The sequence below is a fragment of the Pleurodeles waltl genome, chromosome 3_2 (assembly GCF_031143425.1).
Source record: "Pleurodeles waltl isolate 20211129_DDA chromosome 3_2, aPleWal1.hap1.20221129, whole genome shotgun sequence".
NCBI lineage: Eukaryota > Metazoa > Chordata > Amphibia > Caudata > Salamandridae > Pleurodeles > Pleurodeles waltl.
Window position 1 is genome coordinate 66,719,708 of NC_090441.1, and position 16,553 is coordinate 66,736,260.

At 44.9% G+C, this 16,553-nt stretch overlaps 1 long non-coding RNA gene across 1 annotated transcript in view; it reads right to left on the reverse strand.

The window, feature by feature from the left end:
- The window catches only part of LOC138286755 (uncharacterized), a 426,734-nt gene that overhangs the window by 279,170 nt on the left and 131,011 nt on the right, over positions 1-16,553 (reverse strand). Inside the window, exon 2 of the long non-coding RNA XR_011202051.1 lies at positions 3,583-3,651. This is a non-coding gene — a long non-coding RNA (uncharacterized lncRNA). The remainder of the gene's footprint in view (positions 1-3,582; positions 3,652-16,553) is intronic.

The window sequence follows — 16,553 nt, forward strand, 5'->3', positions numbered from 1 at the left end:
CGGAGGGGCATTGCCCCCCTGACTAAGAACCAGCAGCAGTAAAATAAAACGGTCTTTCAATATCGTTTTATTTTTCTGCTGCTGGTTCAGCCAGCATGTGAAGGGAGGGTGGGTCTGTGCCTCGGGAGATGGGAGGGGGAACGAGGAGAGAGTGAACTAAGTGTGCATGTGTGTTTGGCCGGCTGTCTCAGGCCAGCCAAACACACATGTGCACTTAGGTTTCTCCAGCCCAACTATATACACAGCCGGGCTGGATAAACTGTACAGACTCCAGTGTTGTCAGTGAGCGGCAGTCTGAGCTGCTCAGACCAATCCTGGTGCTGCTTTCATGTTAGCTCGAGCACGAAACCAGCGCCAGGATTGATGAGGAGCTTCTTCTGGTGTTCCAGTAAATGCTGAGACACCAGAACAGAGAAGGAAGGACGAGCGAGGTGGCAGGAGATGGTGGTGGAAACGGTAAGTCTTTTTAATTTTTTTTTTTTATTATTTACCCCCTCCCCCTTGATATTTGCGGCGGCCGTCGCTGGCAGAGAGCCACCCTCGTGTTGCATGTCTAACCAATTTTTGCACATGCACACACTATTCACGACATTTTATTAGGACTGGACAAAAAAAATGATCCTAGAAAATTTTATGAAATTTGTCAGCTGTGCAAAATTTCACATATTTTTTGCCCATGGGAAACAAGTTGGAGCATAAAATGTCCTAGGGAAACGGTAAAACCACAACCAAAGGACATTTTCTCCCGGAAATTGTCTCAGGCATGCACCTTGTGTGACTTCTGAATGCAAAGGTATGCCTTGCACTCAAAGTTCACGTAAGATATCAGAGAATATATTTTGCAAATTTCACATAGTTTTCTCAAATTTACACAACATTTAGCAGATCAGTTTTTACAAGTTGGCCTACCCTTGTTAGGTCGAGCACGCAAGCACTCTGATTTGTTGTAATCTAGCTCTGGGCTTTTAACTGCACCCACCGCACGCCCATCACTGTCACTCGTTCATGGGCTTGCCTTTCAAAAATCCTTTGTTATCATTGGTAAATGCTTTACGTTTGTCCCTCTTGGGGCAATTTTGTTACCGCCTTGGCCATCGACCCTGTTACATGGATTTTGCACTTTTGTCAATACATTTGACTGCGAGCGAACTTCTTTTTCCTTTTGTGTCCCTCTTTCGTGCTCATGGCGGCCGTTGCGCTTTGAATCGGCTCGCGCATGTCAACTGTTTTACTTTTCAATTTCAATTTATTTGGCAAGAAAAGTCCAGTTAGGAATTTACAATGCTAATAGCTCTGTTGTGAGCAAACGCGAGACCCATTGCATTGCAAATGCTTGTTTTTACTGTACAGTTGATGGAAACAGAGTCCATGGGCTCTGGCCAGTGCTTAATTTGAGCTGATGGTTTCCGGTACGGAGCACCAGCCCTTATTTTTGAGGGCCAGCACTTAGGGACTTATTATGAGACTGGTGTTGTGAAAACCGGCAGCCTCGTGGTGGTGGTCGGATGCCTCGGCTGTGGCGGTTCGACCACCACAGTACGAGGTTGGTGGGCTGACCCGCCAACCTCCCCCATCCCCGCCAGGATCAGCAATCCCTACGGGCTGATGGTGGTCCTGATTATAATCGGCCAGGTCGGAGCTGAACTCAGTGCCGCCATGATGATTACAACCTTGTTCTCTGCCAGTCTTTTCATGGCTGTCTAACGGCCTTGAAAAGGCTGACGGACAACAAGTGCACGGGGCCCAAGGGGGAGCCCCTGCACTGCCCATGCCCTGCTATGCAGAGAGTGTGCATTTCGAGGGTGCTGGTGCCCCCTGCGTGTGGCAGCATTGCTGCTGGCTCTACTTTGAGCCAGCGACAATGCTACTGCACCTTTCCCACTGGGCTGACTGACTAGTGTAAACCTTGGTTAACTCCTGTTAGCCCAGTGGGAAAGCTGTAATGGGGCCGGCAGAGAGGTCGCCAGCACTGCACAGATTCCCCATCAGGAGTATGTGGACAGATGTTTCCTTCCACCAAACTCATAATCAGCCCCTAAGTTTTCTGCATTAAGCACTTACTGTGAGCAAACAACATATATGGGAAAGACAGGAGGAAGAGAAGATTGGATAAGCGTGCAAAGGGAGAAAGCAGAAAGCTGCAAGAGAGAGCTGAAGGGGCAGGGAGTGGCTATAAATGGATTAAAGAGGCCTGAGATGGCTTTAGGATTCAATGCTTGCACATATAATTGCAACAGCCTGGTGTTTCAAAGGAGAACTTTGGGCACAGGCACGTTTTTATTTACAAATTAAGCACTGGATTTGGCCCTCAGGACTGGTCTAGACAGCAGCTAGGTCACAGGCCTCTGGGCTTTGCCCTACTGTTCCTTGAAACTTGTAAGGATATTTCAACAAGTGGAACCCTAGCTTCAAAGCAAAGAAGAGCTGTAGGTTACTTTAGGGGAGTGCAAGAGAGGAAACTACCTGAAGGTATAGCTTGAGCGGTGATAGAGGAATTGTATAACCATGGGGTACATCAAGTGCCTAGTGAGTAGATGGGGTCTCCTCAAGGCCATACATCTTGTGTAATTACAGAGAAGAAAACCAGGCTTAGAGGTTGGGGGTCTCTTGAATGATTGGCTGCTGTTTCGGGTGGTTACACATGAATGAGGTGTTGCTTGAACATATATATCTTCAGTTCTCTCTAGAATTGTAGGTAAGGTTGCTGAATCTCGGTAGAGATGAGTTTCAGAGCCTTAGTGTATAGTAAATACATCTAGCTACTGTATTTTCTGATGCTAAATAAAATACATATGCTAATACCTGGCCTGCGGGGAGAAAAAACAGGCAGAAATGTAAATAAAAAGGCAATATGGAAATACGAATGGTAATTTCCACCCCCCATATACACAAGGAACAAACTACACGGGAAAACTGAAATATACATATCCAAAGGAGCCACAGGTCACCTAGCAGATCCCAAAGTCATACAAGGAAAGGAACAAATGTTGCAAATTAGGGATGAATAAAAGAAATAAAATTGACAAAATCCCATAACGAATGCAACAGCAGGTCCTCTATCCGTGGCATGCAGTCAATCGGGTGCTGATCACTGGACACTGCTGTTGATACCAGGCCACTGAGGACTGACATCTGGAAACTGGCCCTGGTACACAGCCCCTATGGTCTGAAGTTTTATGCTCTCTTTAAGTCAATAGCCTTTGGAAACTGGCTTTTTGGAGATAGGCCTCTGAATTCTGGCGTTTAGAGATTAGCCATGGGGTCAAAGGTCTTTGGGGACAAGGATTTGGTGACAAGTCTTTGCTCACAGGCCTCTGAAAACTGGGCTTTGGGACTTTTCTTTGGAACTCATTTAACTGTCTTTGGTGGGCACTTCTTTCAGAAGTAGATTTTTTGGGACACACCTTGTGTTTTATTGACTTGCCAGGGGTAGTAGGCACAATATAAATCTACAATACAGTAACTTTGAGGACAGGCCTTTGAGACTAGACTTTTGGTCACAGGGTTTTGGGACTGATGACACACAGTAGTTTACAATGGCAAGCATCAGTCAGTCAGCAAAGATGGCATGATTAAGCTTACCTTTTTCATGGGATTTCGCCGGTCCCCCACAAAGTGTTGCTTGCCCGTCACCACCTGTTTGCAACCGTTCTATAAGACATGAATACAGGAGTCAAAGCAATAACTAATAAGTAAGCCAAAATCAGATCAACTTTATCTATTTACGTTCAAAGGTCGAACTAATCAAAATTTTTGTACAATAAGAAAATCTTCGGGGGACAGCAATTACTATAGGTTTTTGTGAAAGTAGATGGGAAGTCGACAGTTAAGTAAAACCACAACTATGTTATGCAAAAGCAGGACACCATGACTCTTAGAGGTAAATAGCTACGTATAGTCTGGGGCCATTATATCACACTGGATGCAAGAAGAAGCCAATTAGTCTTACATCCTTCTGGCTTTGTCAATGTTGGCATTTTTAAAATGTGCTGGCACCGGCAAAGCCAGCCGTGGTGACCGACTATGTTAATGCTATACAAAACATTAGGGCATATTTACAAGAAAGTGGCGCATCGGTCCCGATGTGCCATTTTTCTTGCATGCCTTTACCGCCACCTAATGGCACCATGGTTGCGCCGTATTTAGAATACGGCACACCATGGCAGTCGTTAGGACAATAGCAATAGAAAATGTTGATGCTATTGTGGTGCTTTGCAGGACTGGCGGCAAAAATTCTGGCGCTAATCCTGCAAAGTAAAGGGAGGCCCATTGAAAACAATGGGAGCATCATTTTAAGGCCTGCCTAACTGGGGTATGTCCCCCTTGCATATTATATGCCAGGCGCTGGCATAATGTGACACAGGGGGTTACAAACTGGCGCAATGCATGTTTGCACCACTTTGTAAATATGGTGAGGCAGAAAAGGCCATATTAATGCCACATTAGTGTAAAAACAAATTACACTAATGTGACTCAATGTGGTGCAAGGGGCTTGTAAATATGCCCCATTGTTTTGTAATGGAATGTGATGTTACAACATAGTGGCCATTTTGAAAGTATGGAAAGCAATGTTTTCATACTTTCAAGATGGCCATCACATTGTGTGACGGAACATGGTGACGCAAGGCGGCTACAATTGTGAAAGTAAAAATACATTGTTTATAAGCATCCAATCTGGCTGCCTGGTGGCATTGTCACAGTGCGTGCTGCAGCATGTCAGCCATCTTTGAGTATATGAAATGGTGTTTTCTGTACTTGCAAGTATAGAAAGAAATGCTTTCTATACTATTAAGACAGCAAGTTGCAACTTTTGACTTTACCAATGCCAGCTCATTTTAAAAGCATCCAGCATGGGAGGACATGTCCAAGATGGCGGCCGGGATGGACGCCTAAACGCATGCTCTGACCAGCTGAGATAGTTTATCCACCTTCATTTCCCTCACAGGCCACAGTAACGGTGTGCGGGTAACTGTGCCCTGTCAGCAGAACCTGGGAGCATACATCCCAACACTGTTTGATACCGCTTGACACCTCCAGCAACCCCAACTAGTGAAGGAGCGGTCGTGGCCTGCACTGCTGGCTGTGACTTGTGGGCCAAGATCGCTGACTGCTGGGTCTCGGCAGCTGGCACGTGAGTACACCACCAGACTGCCAGAGGAGAAAGGCGATGCAGCAGTTAACCGTAAGGGCACTTCTACAGTGCGCGGGAGCCTAAACGAGTGTTGCTGAACAATGTGGGTGCAGCAGTCTGAGGAGGTGAGTAGTGGCATGATGCACTCATTTCTCTCCTAGGGCTGGCCACATGGGGACACTTTGCTACCAGCCTGAACATACAGGAAGAAGATTGGGATGTGCCCAAGGCGACTGGGTCTTTCCCCCTCCTTTGCAAGGACGGACCAGCTGAACCTGCAGGAGGGCACCTGACAGTGCTTGAGGATTGCAAATATGAGGCATGCTCACTGTAGAGGTCTGGTGTACCTGCTATGCAAGGCATGAGATAGGAATTGCACTCCCTCAGACACCCTGCACACATGACTGGACTGTGGAAAAAAGGCTCACATTCTGTATATCAGGAGAATAGGGTCTGGCCAAATGGAGTGCTCCTCATTGTCCTGCATGGTGATACCTTTAAAGTTCCCATCTGCTGCGTATTTCCCTGTCCCTGGGAGTCTCCCCGTGTAATTGCCACTTTTTCTACTCAAGATACTGAGGGCACAAACGTATTGACAGGACACATGCTGGCTCCAAGCCCACAGGTACCTCTCTCAGATCTATTATATTGCTGCCTCTTATGCTTTTGGGGCATTACTTGGGTAGAGCGTAGCCCATAACAAGTACTGCCCTGTGAGGGGCAAGTCTCCTCTGGCTACCTTCTTTGTTAGTTGACAGCTTCCATATGCACACTACTTGTGACCTGACCCTGATATTCCCTGTAATTACACAGCGACACAGCAACATCAACTTTTCACATTTTATCTCATAATGGCTAAAGTAAAGACTAGGAAAGGAGGGGATGGCGTCCACATGTGCACCTCTATGGAACCGTCGCAAACGGCAGTGGACCTCCTCCTGCTGGAACACACCAAAAAAATGTGAGAACTGTTGGTGGCTGTCAGTAGCTTTAAGTCTACCATAGAACCCAAACTGGATTAATTGATGGTTGATGTCCGGTTCCTGAGAGAGGATCACAAGAAGTTAAATAACAGAGTGCCGGAACAAAAAAAGGAACTAGCCACGATGTGCCCTTCTGTAACAGACCAAAAACAACAGATCGAGGCACTAGGGAAGGAAGTGGAACTTTTGGGAGACAGGAATAAAATCAGGGTGGTGGGCCTCCCTGAAGGGGTGGAAGGCTTTGAGAATGGACTTGTGTCTGGAGACATGACTGGCAGAGGAGGTGCTGGAGGAAGGATCTCCAAGCTCTTTTCAGTAGAGATGGCACATAGGGTGCTTGGTCATCCCCCTGTGCCGGGAGCACCGCCGTGACCAGTGGAGGTGAGGCTCTTCAGTTTCAGAGATAGTATATTGCAATTGCATGTGCCAAGGGCCCCTGGCAGGTCAACAATAGTACTGTTTTCATCTTTCCGGACTACGCCATGGATGTCCCCAGGCAACTAGATGCATTTCAAGATATGAAACAGCGTCTTTGCACCCTGGACATTAAATATGCTTTGTTATTTCGAGTGAAACTGCGAATTATTTCTGGCACTGAGACGCTGTTCTTCACAACACCCAAGGCTGCGTGGTCCTGGCTGGAAATGAGAGAGGAGCACCAAAGCACATCTTCATCTGTAAATGATGGAGACTCGGCGGGCCAGCAATACTCTGCCAGGAACACCGGAGGTATCTGTGGCAGACCTACAAAGGCGCAGGCAGCACTGGGCAGAGCGGAGGTGCTGAAGGCAGTGAAACATTCCTCTCTGTCTGGCCAGGAGGGCCATGGCTTTGCCAGAGGAGCTGAGGGATGGCCCGCAGATCAACCCCAGGACTGTGGACCTGTTTCAGTCTAACTGAGTATTATAGTTGTTTCTTTTTCCTTTATTTTGACTGCTTTGTTGCATGGGGTTCATGGGTGCGGGAGGTGGAAAGGCTAGAAGTTTGTAGATAGTACTCCACTGCACGGATAGATTTCTATACTGGTATGTCAGTGGGCATCTGGACTGTGGGATTTGCTAGTGACTGCTTGGATCACACCCCCCCCCCCCATCACAGATAGACTTTGTAGTAGTTGCTGGATCATTAAAGGTCACTAAGTGGTTGTGACTAACTGCAGTCGGATGTGGGGTTTGTTGGGGTTTGTTAATACCGTTTTATTCTTTCAATTGTTTGACATATTGCTTGGTCTCCCTGCTGGCGAACCTGCTTCCTGACCTGTGTATAGCAGCAGGAGCTGTTCCTCACACATGACTTATATGGATTCCAGGGAATATACCAAATTGACTTGGAGTGTGAGGGGTATGGGCAAGTATAGTAACATCACAGCATCTACTCATACCTAAGGAGGCATAATGTTCAGCTTGCATTTCCCCAGGAGACCCATTTAACTGCAGGGGAACTCACAAGGTCTTGTAAGCATTGGTGCGGCATGGTATTAGGCACCACTTATTCAGCTTGTGCTGGAGGGTTTTAATTTGGGTAGCCCTTGGGGTACCTCTCATCCTAGACCATACATTAATGGATCTGGAGGGCCACTATGTTATTGCAGAAGACACAATAGATGGGGAACCCCTCACATTTGTGGTATTATATGCACCGTATGTGGGCCAACCTCAAATTTTCAGCTGTCTTGCACTCCATTCCCAGCTGTCCCCATCGTTTTGGTGTGGAGACTTCAATTGTGCCACAGATCTTGCATTAGATAGGTCCTCTCCCTGACTTCAGGAACACAATCTCACATTAATACCCAACAGTTACATCAATGGGCTCTTAATATGCAGGTCACTGAGATTTGGCACTTCTTAATCCCACTTATCTGTGAATATTTGCATTACTCTCCCATACAAGTACTCCTCACCAGAATAGATCTGACATATGGTAGCAGGACACTGATGTGCAATTGTAAGAGGGCGGAGTATTAAGCCAAAACATTGTCTGACCATTGCCCATTGCTGGTGACCTTTCAGTGGGGTAGACCTCACCCAGTGATCCCCGCCTGGCAGCTCCAGCCTGCTGCCCTGGGAGATACTGCCTTTTGCACTCATGTGGGTAAACAGATTGACAGATACTTTACGGAGAATGAAGGTACTGCCACAAACAGATTAAATTTGAAGCATTTAAGGTGGTGATGCAGGGGACCTGTATGTCTACACAGTTTGGCATGAAAAGAGCTCTTCAAAGGGAGATGCTCGATAAGGTGGACCAGATGTGGTCTGCTGAACGTGACTGGGTAACAGACCTGCTAGCGTGCCTGGTCCTTAGTAAGTAAACTTACAAGGGGACGCGTATAGGCCGATGAACCTTTTGGATCCCATGGAGTATCCTAACTATGTCGTAATCGGAGAACATCAATTATCAATGTAATCAATCAATAACCACTAAGAGAATTATTAAACATGAGACAATATATCAATATTTCGCGAATAACTACAACTCTATTATATGTTTTATCAATTTTATTTCCCTATTGGCTACAATGCTAAGTCATCAGGTTAGATCAAGCTTTATTCAATTGGCTCAAAGTTAACTCATTAATGACCACCAATAACATAATCTAATCAGAACTTGAGAAAACATATGCTCTAATGATTCAGCATAAGCCAACAAAGATGAATATGTCAACATTAATATCAGAGTTCAGCAATCAGTTCGGCAATCATTTGTCACTGTCAACGTCCCCCAAGAAACCCTACCTAACCCAAATTAGCATTTAGCATGTGGGACTTCGTGCGAAAACAATTTAGAACATGAATTTAGAAAACATCTAGCTAGTAGATAACCTATAAAAACAGTGCAGTTGGTACCTAGAAAGAAAAGGCAGAAAGGTTAATCAGTCACATTGTCATAGCTACCTATCCACGAAATGGATCAGCAACAAAGTCAGTCTTCGTCTTCAGGTCATCAATCAATCAGCAACGCATCAGGCTCTCAAGAGCATGAGCCCAATGACAGAATCTCAAATCGTGTCTTCTGACATCATCAATTCTCTCCTCACATCTGAAGTTTACACCAAACTGTAACATTTTTAGTTTCATCATCTCCTGTTCATCGGTACATTCCAGAAAACTCTAGCAAAGCAAATTTTATTAAACAGCAAACAGTTCACGGTCAGTTCAATGCACCAGAAACTTCTACATTGTGCATTTATTAATTCGGCTCCTGAGTGAGGCCTGGAAACTAGGCCACAACGTCGGCTAAGTTAACTCTGCAAAATAATGCAAACATAGGTTATACATCTTAATATGACACATTACTACATTATTATTATACATTTTCATTATTTCCACGCACTTTTAATCATTTTAGTACAAGTTCGTATAAGTGGCTGCCATTCCCCGTGGGTACATTTTCAAATGTGCACATTCATTTTTCTACGTTTAGCTTTCTTGTTAATTAAAACACGTAAACGTTCATTAATAATTTCTAATTAGCATATCTGCTTCAACAGTCCCTCCATCACACCATTCTTTAACAACATTTCAAAATTCAGTTTCTGCTGTATTTTGACTCCTTCTCAAATCTTCTCTATAAATTATTTCTCTGTTTCGTTCTTCCCTCCTCTGATTATTTTTTGATCTTTTCAATGTTATCTTTTGACATAATTTACATGAACCCCATAATCCTAATATGCAAGCAATCACAATTACTATTCCCCGTATGATTTTTAATAATACCCCATTCCAAATTTGACTACGCCAATTTCCCACTGAAGCAAATCCTTTTCCAACCTTTTCCCAAAAACCTGGCTACTTCAATTGTTTCAAATCCTTACTTGAGTTAGTCAGATTAGTGAGTAAATCTCTTATCTCCCTACCATTATCTGGAATATATGAGCAACAATGCCTTGCATTAATCATTTTACAGACTCCGCCGTTTTTTCGCTAAAAGAATGTCTAAAGCGAGCCTATTTTGAAGCGTCATAGCTCTATCCGCAGCTAATTCAGTATCTATCAGGAGTATTGCCCCTGTAAAATTTGTCAGCATGTTATCCACAATAGTAGACAACTTTCATATTGTAGGAGGTTGGACTGGCTTGTAGTGAGTGAGTACCAAGGGGTACTTACACCTTGCACCAGACCCAGGTATCCCTTATTAGTGTATAGGGTGTCTAGCAGCTTAGGCTGATAGATAATGGTAGCTTAGCAGAGCATCTTAGGCTGAACTAGGAGACGAGTGAAGCTCCTACAGTACCACTAGTGTCATATGCACAATATCATAAGAAAACACAATACACAGATATACTAAAAATAAAGGTACTTTATTTTTATGACAATATGCCAAAAGTATCTCAGTGAGTACCCTCAGTATGAGGATAGCAAATATACACAAGATATATGTACACAATACCAAAAATATGCAGAATAGTATTAGAAAACAGTTCAAACAATGTATAATTACAATAGGATGCAATGGGGACACATAGGGATAGGGGCAACACAAACCATATACTCCAAAAGTGGAATGTGAACCACGAATGTACCCCAAACCTATGTGACCTTGTAGAGGGTCGCTGGGACTGTAACAAAACAGTGAGGGTTAGAAAAATAGCACACCCCAAGACCATGAAAAGTGAGTGCACAGTGCACTAAAGTTCCCCAAAGAGCACAGAAGTCGTGATAGGGGAATTCTGCAGGAAAGACCAAAACCAGCAATGCAACAACGATGGATTTCCAGACGAGGGTACCTGTGGAACAAGGGGACCAAGTCCAAAAGTCACGACCAAGTTGAGAGTGGGCAGATGCCCAGGAAATGCCAGCTGTGGGTGCAAAGAAGCTGCTACTAGGCAGTAGAAGCTGAGGATTCTGCAGGAACGACAAGGGCTAGAAACTTCCCCTTTGGAGGATGAATGTCCCACGCCGTGGAGAGTCGTGCAGAAGTGTTTTCCTGAAGGAAGACCGCAAACAAGCCATGCTAGCTGCAAGTCGTGCGGTTAGGGTTTTTGGATGCTGCTGTGGCCCAGGAGAGACCAGGATATCGCCAATTGCGTCAGGAGACAGAGGGAGCGCCCAGCAAGACAAGGAGCCCTCTCAGAAGCAAGCAGCACCCGCAGAAGTGCCAGAACAGGCACTACGAAGAGGAGTGAAATGATGCTCACCCGAAGTTCCACAAAGGAGTCCCACGCCGCCGGAGAACAACTCAGGAGGTCGTGCAATGCAGGTTAGAGTGCCGTGGATCCAAGCTTGACTGTGCACAAAGGATTCCCTCGGAAAGTGCACAGGAGCCGGAGTAGCTGCAAAAGACGCGGTTCCCAGCAATGCAGTATGGCATGGGGAGGCAAGGACTTACCTCCACCAAACTTGGACTGAAGAGTCACTAGACTGTGGGAGTCACTTGGACAGAGTTGCTGGATTCAAGGGACCTCCCTCGTCGTGCTGAGAGGAGACCCAGGGGACCGGTGATGCAGTTCTTTGGTGCCTGCGGTTGCAGGGGGACGATTCCGTCGACCCACTGGAGATTTCTTCGGAGCTTCTAGTGCAGAGAGGAGGCAGACTACCCCCACAGCATGCACCACCAGGAAAGCAGTCGAGAAGGCGGCAGGATCAGCGTTACAGAGTTGCAGTAGTCGTCTTCGCTACTTTGTTGCAGTTTTGCAGGCTTCCAGTGCGGTCAGCAGTCGATTCCTTGGCAGAAGGTGAAGAGAGAGATGCAGAGGAACTCTGATGAGCTCTTGCATTCGTTACCTAACGAAATCCCCAAAGCAGAGACCCTAAATAGCCAGAAAAGAGGGTTTGGCTACTTAGGAGAGAAGATAGGCTAGCAACACCTGAAGGAGCCTATCAGAAGGAGTCTCCGACGTCACCTGCTGGCCCTGGCCACTCAGAGCAGTCCAGTGTGCCAGCAGCACCTCTGTTTCCAAGATGGCAGAGGTCTGGAGCACACTGGAGGAGCTCTGGGCACCTCCCAGGGGAGGTGCAGGTTAGGGGAGTGGTCACTCCCCTTTCCTTTGTCCAGTTTCGCGCCAGAGCAGAGCTGAGGGGTCCCTGAACCGGTGTAGACTAGCTTATGCAGAAATGGGCACCATGTGTGCCCATGAAAGCATTTCCAGAGGCTGGGAGAGGCTACTCCTCCCCTGCTTTAATACCATTTTCCAAAGGGAGAGGGTGTAACACCCTCTCTCTGAGGAAGTCCTTTTTTCTGCCTTCCTGGGCCAAGCCTGGCTGGACCCCAGGAGGGCAGAAACCTGTCTGAGGGGTTGGCAGCAGCTGCAGTGAAACCCCTGAAAAGGCAGTTTGGCAGTACCCGGGTCTGTGCTACAGACCCGTGGGATCATGGGATTGTGCCAACAATGCCAGGATGGCATAGAGGGGGCAATTCCATGATCTTAGACATGTTACATGGCCGTATTCGGAGTTACCATTGTGAAGCTACACATAGGTAGTGACCTATATGTAGTGCACGCGTGTAATGGTGTCCCCGCACTCACAAAGTCCGGGGAATTGGCCCTGAACCATGTGGGGGCACCTTGGCTAGTGCCAGGGTTCCCACACACTAAGTAAGTTAGCACCCAACCTTTACCAGGTAAAGGTTAGACATATAGGTGACTTATAAGTTACTTAAGTGCAGTGTAAAATGGCTGTGAAATAACGTGGACGTTATTTCACTGAGGCTGCAGTGGCAGGCCTCTGTAAGAATTGTCAGAGCTCCCTATGGGTGGCAAGAGAAATGCTGCAGCCCATAGGGATCTCCTGGAACCCCAATACCCTGGGTACCTCAGTACCATATACTAGGGAATTAAAAGGGTGTTCCAGTATGCCAATGTAAATTGGTAAAATTGGTCACTAGCCTGTTAGTGACAATTTGAAAGAAATGAGAGAGCATAACCACTGAGGTTCTGATTAGCAGAACCTCAGTGAGACAGTTAGTCATAACACAGGTAACACATACAGGGCACACTTATGAGCACTGGGGCCCTGGCTGGCAGGGTCCCAGTGACACATACAACTAAAACAACATATATGCAGTGAAATATGGGGGTAACATGCCAGGCAAGATGGTACTTTCCTACACATATCTTGATCGAATTTAGAATGACTCCTACTGAATGAATCATTGCACCAAAGTCATCTCCCACAACTGCAGAAGAGGTTTCCCTCCTCTGTCGCTTATGATGTAATTCTGCCAATTTCGGAAACTTCTTTAAGTCATCTATCTGATACATTTTAGGGGAAACTATCCCCAAATAACATGTCCCATACCATTCTCTTGGAAGATGGTAATATGCATTAAGTCCACAAATATAATAGATCCCAGGAATCGTGGGGTCCTGACCATTTACCATAAAAGTCCACTTACTCTGAAACAAAAACACATGCCTACATTCACTCGTTCCCATAAATAAAGTGTTGGTGCATGATTTTGGCTTATATATACAAAGCTTTCCTACGTGTAATGCATCTAATGCTAATTTCCCTTTCGTTTTACTAGCAGTGTAAGCATAATCATTCTTGTAAGTCCTCTTCTCTAAACTCTTCTCTAATTTCTCTTTTAGTGCTTTTCTCCTATCATCAGTATGTCCTGTGAAGCTTTTTTTTAAAGGTGTAAGCAAGCATGTTATATTGTTACGATACGCATAGGCTGTCCCAAATGTTATTTAGGCTCAAAAAATCCTCTAACTAGAACTATATAATGCTCTCTAGCTATTTTACTCAGGTATCTAATAATAGGAACATATGAAAACACAATATCGTGGTTGGAATAAAAATACTGTATGTATTCTTGGTTATAGAACCTTGCTAGTAGCAGGCTACAGCTTATTTCATAGGTTAAGGGTAAACTATGGTATGTAACTCCTTCCTCTACTGACAAAGGAATTTGCGTACACACAGGACAATTCTTCGCAAACCATCATTTCAACATACTCACTCAACAAGCGATAGAAACCATTAGAAGAAATCTCTCCTTGAGCATTTGTATAGTCATGCAAATATTTCTCATCTAGCTTAAACCTCTCTAAAGTCGTTATAGTGTAGTAGTTTCAGAAGTAATAGTAGCTCTTTTCATATCATGAACAGACATTCCCACAATCATCACTATAAACATTATTTCACACATAACTGCCAAACCAATACTCTTGTACCTACAGCGCCTAATATTTCTATCTTGACTATTTAGCTCAGCCATGATCTATAAAGAATCAGAAAGCAGAAGTAACTCTTATATAAAGTGCAATAAAAATCAAAAATAAGGAAAAACTTCTTCTTTCACAGTTTAGTTTCACATCCAGGAACCCTTTTCCTTTTTGTCAAATCGATTAGCAGCTTGTCACATCCGGCTTTCGATGTCAAATCAGGTTATCAATGTCTCTTTTGGTTTTATTTTCAACAGTCTCTTTTAGGGTTTTTTCAGATTGGCTCAACAATTCAGCTCCCTGATCACCTTCAGGTTACATCAAAGTACTGACTTGGAACTTCTCTATCAAAACGAAAAGACATAAGTTTGTGTAGCTATTCATTGGTAGTTGCATACGCCCACTCAGGACCTGCGTAACGCCGACTTGCTATTCTCTTTCTTTTCAACCTTCGGTCACCACTTAATTCTCCTTCACTCAATTCTTCTTTTCATGTAGTATCCACTTCTTCCTCTATTGTTTCGTTTATGACCCATTCCTTTTTCTTCCCAATCTGTGATTCAGGGCAATTATCTCCTTTTCTTGCTCCTTCTGCCAATATTCTTTTCAAGATTGGATTCTTCTCCTTCTCTTTCTCTATGGTGTTTTCTCTTGATGGATCTGCAACAGGCTCAGTAGGAGTCGGATCACTTTGACTTTGATCCGTCTCAACTCTTTCCCCCTCTTGGTATGGCACTTGTTCTTTCTGCTTTTCAGCACCGTCTGCTTCTGAGAGAACCTCTACTGAGTTAGGCTCTCCTGCTGTATCCGTCGAGATTGGTGCTTCTGTACCTTCCTATAATTCTTCACTCTTGTTTCTTACAGGGGTAATAGAACCATCTTCCACAAGCTCTGGTTCAACTTCTGGGTCTATTGGCTCTTTTTCCAGTTCAGGTGCAGCAACCTGTTTCACTGTTGTTGGTGCTTTCAACAACACTTCTTCATGATCCTGTGGACATACCACTCTCTTTGTATGGCTCATGTGTATCCAGTTCGGGAGTCCTGCACACTTTACAGCTGTCGTGGTTGTTCACACCACCTGATAAGGACCTCTCCAATGCGGCTTCAAACAAGTCTTGCGAACATGCTTTCTGACAACGACCCAGTCACCGGCTCTCAGATTGTGCCCTGAATCGTGGATGGGTGGCAGGGTGGTGGCCTGCACCTGCTGAGAGAAAGAGCAAACCACATCAGCAGACCCTTGCTGTAGTCCAATACCATATCATCTATAATATTCACAAGTGCTTTGGCTGGAACTGCTGGTAATCTCATTGCTCTGCCCATGAGGATCTCATGGGGTGACAGCCCTGTCTTTCTGTCAGGTTTGTTTCTCATTGACATCAACACCAAAGGCAATGCATCTGGCCATTTCAGATTCATAGCTGCACACATTTTTGCAATTCTTGATTTCAAGATACCATTCATCTGTTCCACCAGTTCTAATGCTTCAGGGCGGTAACTACAATTTAACGTTTGCTCAATGTTTAGTGCTGCACATAAGAGTTTAATCACTTTGTTATTGAAGTGAGTTCCATTATCTGATTCTACAGAGATCGGAAACCCGAAATGTAGTATCAACTCTCTGAGTAACAGCTTTGCTACTGTGAGACTGTCATTCCTTCTTGTAGGGTATGCTTCAATCCAGTGACTAAGACACACACTATCACCAACATGTACTTCAAACCTCCACACACAGGCATCTCAATGAAATCCAATTGCGTTCTGCTGAATGGACCTCCTGCTCTTCCAATGTGGCTCAAATTCATCACTGTCCCTTTTCCCACCTAGCTGCTGACAAATTATACTGCAATGACATACTGCCTCTGCTGCCTGCCTAAATTAAGGATTAAACCAGTCGATCTTAAACAATCTAACCCTGGACCATGGCATCACTCCCAATGTGTGCCTGGCCATGATAATACCTAGCCATTTCCGACAATAAACTATTGGGCAGGACCATCTGACCCTCCTCAGAAACCCATATCTCATCAGGACATTGGACACATTTCATTTTGGCCCAAAGACGTTTCTCTTCCTTGTCAACATTATTTTGCAATGTTTTCAACTCTTCCAGAGTATCAATCACTTTCCATGCAAAACTTGTACATGTGTTATCTTCTTCTGACATTGCTTTCCATTTGTCTTTGAACGATTACAGTTCAATGCGCAAAAACTTGCGACTTGATCCGCATATCCATTTCCCAATGAGATATAATCCTGTGCCTTTTGATGTGGACTGCATTTCACCACAGCAATTTCCTCAGGTAACTGTATTGCATACAACAATTCT